General features: G+C 41.9%; 1 long non-coding RNA gene across 1 annotated transcript; it reads left to right on the top strand.

The window, feature by feature from the left end:
• Positions 1-896: 896 nt before the first annotated feature.
• Positions 897-5,007, top strand: LOC145722799 (uncharacterized). The gene is made up of 2 exons (XR_014147357.1): positions 897-948; positions 1,784-5,007. It is a non-coding gene; the product is annotated as an uncharacterized LOC145722799 (long non-coding RNA).
• The last annotated feature ends 10 nt before the right edge of the window (positions 5,008-5,017 follow it).

The following is a 5,017-nucleotide window of genomic DNA, read 5'->3' as shown; positions in this document are numbered from 1 at the left end:
CCGGATCCGGAGCCAGTGCCCACAGAGCAGCGCCCGCCCCTCCGAGCCCGGCCCCGGCGTCTCCGGCCGCAGGAGCCCCGCCCCCAGCGCCGGCCCCGCCCACGCCAGCCTCCAGGAGCCGCGCATGCGCCGCCGCCGGGGCTCGTGTATCGGGCGTCTCGGGTCGATTGCTGCGGTGTTTCTGGTTTCTTCCTGAGGGCGAGAGCTCTGGCAAAGGAGCTGATCGTGGTGCGCTCGTCAGGGGGTGAAGATGGAGACCCCACGTCTGAGTCGGGCGGGAAGGAAAGAGGTGAGTCGCGTAGACGCCCCCGCAGGGCGGGTGGTCCGGGAACCGACGACCCCCTACTCGCCTTGAGCTTGTGGTCTGGAGCCACTGGGCTTTCCTCAGAGGCTTCAAATGGAAAAGTACAAAAAAACAATGTAATGGAAACCTGCATATCCAACCCCCAGATCTTTACAAGTTAACATTTGACTGTGTTTGTTCCAGATTGTGTCGAGAGAAGTAAAAGCGGACAAGCTGAAGGAAGAACTCACCGCCTATCGCTCCGAGAGTCCGCAGTGCTTCTGAAGATGGGGTGTCGGCTCCCAGGACCCCCTTTTTAATTAAAAATATTAAAGGTACTTTCCGAAATACTAGATGCGGTACGATATCATTTACATGCATTTTTAAGGACGGGCAAAATAGCCTCGAGTGCTGTCTTGGTGCCCTGCCCATTTGTGGCTCGCCTTTTGTCACTTGGCTTTTCCCCCCGCGGGTACTGATTTTTGTTATCTAGGTAGATACATGAAGTGGAGTGCACCCCATTGGAAGAATAAATCACAACGAATGCCTTTGTTCCTCTTGGTGAGCGTTTGCGGATGTTGGTGGAGAGCTGGCCGACTGACGCTGTCATCTCCTGCTGGTCCCAACTTACCTGAATGCCAGCGACAGCAGAGCGCCTCTGTGCGGTGTGTGCATGCTTTTTCACCCTCCCAGTGAGACTCCCAAGTCCCAGCGGTTACTAAGTGCTGCCAGAGACTCCTCCTAGTGGCCTCCGCATCTAGACTCCTGCATCAGTGCGTGGGAGTTTTTATGTCCCACGAACTCGTGTGTGCTTGCTTTTGTCCAGCTTTCTAATTTGTGCCAGGCAGATAGGGAGTAAAGTGACCTCTCATGGTTTTATTTGACCATTTGGGGAACATTTGAGTTGTAATTCTCTTTAAATGATTGTTAGCATTGCAGTTTTCTCATCTGTATACTGCCAGATGATATCCTTTGTCAATTTTTCCATCGAGTCAGTTACATTTTTTGGTTGATTTTTCAGATGTTGATAGAGTTTAGCTATTAATCTTTTGTTGGTTTTTGATATTTCAAGTATCTCCTCACAAACACGGTAACTTTGTCATAGATCCTTAATTGAACAGAAAACCTTAATTCTAACGTGGTCAAAATTATTAATTTAATTATGACTTGTGCTTATGGGATTTACTTCAAGTTCTCTTTTATTTACTTATTTACTTACAAACTTTAGAGTTTACCTTACGCCCTTAGCCATTTACTTCATTTGGATTCCACCCTTGTAGGTGATGGAGGGTTGGGATCCAGTTTAGTTTTCGTCATTCACTGAGCTAGTTTTCAGGACACCATCTACAAACGATCTCTTCTTTGGACATGGACATGGACATGTTCATGGACATGCTCTGCCTTGTTTTCATGTGTTCAATCCCTGTATCCACCCATGTCAGTCTCTGAGCTCTTGCATGTCTTCCAATGGCTCATTTTTTCCTGTCTTATTTTTTCCAGCAGTGTTGCACCTTACATTCTAGTACACATGTCTGTGCATATGTACAAGAATTTTTCCAGGGTGTATACCAAGAAGGAAAACTGTTGAGTGTTAGGGATGCACACTTTCAAGTGGACTCCAGACTGTCAAGTGAGTATCCTTTTTTTCCTACATTCCTGCCACTGAGGGTTTGAAATGGTATCTCACTGTTTGAATTTGCATCTCCGTGCAAGTCATTTTGTAGTTTCCTCTTCTGCCGGGCGTTTGTTCAGTATTCTTCTGGGTTGTTTTTCCAAATGATTGATGTTTAAGAGGTCTTTATGAGGGGCGCCTGGGTAGCTCAGTTGGTTAAGCATCTGCCTTCGGCTCAGGTCATGATCCCAGGGTCCTGGGATCGAGTCCTATTTGGGCTCCCTGTTGAGCAGGGAGCCTGCTTCTCCCTCTCCCTCTGCTGCTCCTCCTGCTTGTGCTCTTTTGCTCTCTCTCTGTCAAATAAAATCTTAAAAAGAGGTCTTTATGAATTTTGGATTCTAATTCTTAGTGATGTAACAAATAGTGTCTGCAGGTATATTGTTTGTACCTTAATTGTGATTAGAATGGATTTTGTTATATAGAAAATGTTAATTTTGGATTGTTCAAGTTGAATACTATATTCCTTAATCATTTTTGGTTTTGTATTTGACTTAAGGAACTCTGCCTTTCCCTGAGGTCATAAATAGTCTCATTTTATTCTAAAATTTTAAAAGATTTTCTTTTCTAGTCTATTTCTTTACTAGATCTGGAACTTTTTGTGAGGGGTAGAACTATAATTTTCTTTTAATTCTGTATGAAAGCCAATTACTCAGCCTGAGTTGTCAGCCTTTCTCCACCAACTTTTAGTAGTGCTGCTTCTGTATGATCTGCACTGGCACTGTCTCTAGGCTTTCTCTTTTATTGTACTGATTTCCTCATTTATTTCTGATCAGGGCTCTGTTCTGTTGGGGAAATAAAATAGTTCTGCCAACAGAAGACCCGTCTGGGTCCTCATAACCACACTATCATCAGGGAAGGTCAGTGTGGTGTAGTCCAGGATTCAGCTAGTGGAATGTTTATTCCCCAGTTGTTCAGCTACTTAGCAGGAGCCCAGTATGTGTGTTTGGTGGGGAGAGGGAGGGTGTGAAGGGAGAATCCTAATCCCCAGATCTTCCCATTCACTTGCCCTGGTATGTGGAATCTTATCATTAAGTGTTGATGTTTTTAGTTTTGTTTGTTTAAATCAGTATCTTCTTTAGAAATTAAAGTGTCACTAAGGCTTAACATATAACATGTTTATAGCCCCCTAGGAGTGAGTTTATCTGAAAGCTTTTTAATGATAGATAAGCCAGGACCTTTTGAAACAACTGGAATAATGAAATATGGAAGGTTTGAGTGGCCGCTTTTGAAACTATAGACTAAAATAAAATTTAGAGGTTGTTTTTAATTTTAATTAATCACGCCATTATTTCTCCTCTTTAATTTCCAGATACATTTATGAGTTGATTATAGTATTTTTCAACTTTTACTGTGCTTAATTATCCTGATGATAATTGTCACCTGCCCCCATTCCAGACAATAATATACTTAATAAAAAATCAACTTTATTGAGGAATAATTTATACACAACAAAATGCACTTGTATTCATTGTATGATATAATGAATTTTGTATATCCATGTAGTGACCCCCATAACCAAGATACAGAACATTTGGGATGCCTGGTTGGCTGAGTCGTTAAGCGTCTGCCTTCGGCTCAGGTCATGATCCCCGGGTCCTGGGATCGAGCCCCGCATCGGGCTCCCTGCTCCGCGGGAAGCCTGCTTCTCCCTCTCCCGCTCCCCCTGCTTGTGTTCCCTCTCTCGCTGTGTCTCTCTCTGTCAAACAAATAAATAAAATCTTAAAAAAAAGAAAAAAAGATACAGAACATTTCCATCAACCTAGATAGTTTCCCTGTGCCCCAGACCCAGCCCTGGGCCCTAGCCAACTGCTGATCTGCTATCTGTTATTATACCGTAGTTTCCCCATTCCTTGGATTTCATATGAATGGGATTTGTATTATATACTTTTGCATCTGGTTTATTTTTCTCGAAATGTTTTTGGGATTCATCCATGTCTTGCATGTGCCCCACTTGGTTCCCTTTTATTGCCGTCTTTCATTATAAGGACACATGACATTTTGTTTATCCATTCACCTGTAGATGGACTTTTGGGTTGTTTCTGATTTGTGGCATTGTGAATAAATCTGAGAGAGACATTTGTATACAAGTCGTGGTGCGCACATGTTTTCATTTCTCTTGGATGGAATTGCTGGGTTGTATAACTGTTTGTTTGCTTTTGTGAGAAACAGCCAAACTCTTTTTCCAGCGTGGTTATAACATTGTCCACTTCCTTCCACAGTGTGTGAGAGGACTGGTTCCTCCAGACCCTTGGCTAACACCAGGTCAGGGCTTTTAATTTCAGGCATTTTATTAGCTGTGAAGTGGTATCTCATTGTGGTTTTGATTTGCATTTCCGTAGTAACTAATAATGTGTAGCATCTTTTCATGAACTTGCCATTTGTACATCTTTTGTGACATATCTGTTGAAAACTTACTTTTTTTTTTTGCTTGTTTGTCTTATTATTCAGTTGTAAAGTTCTTTATATTTTCTGGGTACAAGTCCTTTGTCAGATATATGTATTATAAATATCTGTGGTTTCTTTTTTCATTGTCTTATCTGTTTTTTGAAGGACAGAGTTTTTACTTTTGGTGAGCTGATTTGTCACCTATCATTTATGGTTCATGGTTTTTGTGTATTTTTAATAAATCTTTGCCTGTCCTGAGGTATTGAAAATTTTCTGTGATTTTAGTTTTTATAGTCAAATCTGTGATCCATTTGGAGTTAATTTTTCTGAAAGGCTTGAAGTTCTTTTTTTTCCCCATGGAGGATGTCTAGTTGTTGGAGAACCATTTGTTGAAAAGATTGTCCTTTCCCTTTTGACTGGCTAGCTTTGGCATGTTTCTCAAATTAATTGACTGTAGATGTACCCTATTCTGTTCCATTGATCTTTCTGTCTATCCTTATATCAGTACATACTGACATATAGTCTTGATTACTACAGCTTTTTAATGAAGTCTTAAAATTAGATAGTAATAAGTCCTTGGACTCTTTTTTCTATTTTGAAAGATTGATTTGGCTCTCTTTAGCCCTTCACATTTCATGTAAATTTAGAATCAGATTGCCAGTTTTGACCCCCCCCCC

Source organism: Leptonychotes weddellii, chromosome 8 (assembly GCF_054177405.1).
Source record: "Leptonychotes weddellii isolate Sample4059 chromosome 8, ASM5417740v2, whole genome shotgun sequence".
Classification (NCBI taxonomy): domain Eukaryota; kingdom Metazoa; phylum Chordata; class Mammalia; order Carnivora; family Phocidae; genus Leptonychotes; species Leptonychotes weddellii.
This window is presented reverse-complemented; position numbering and strand designations above follow the sequence as displayed.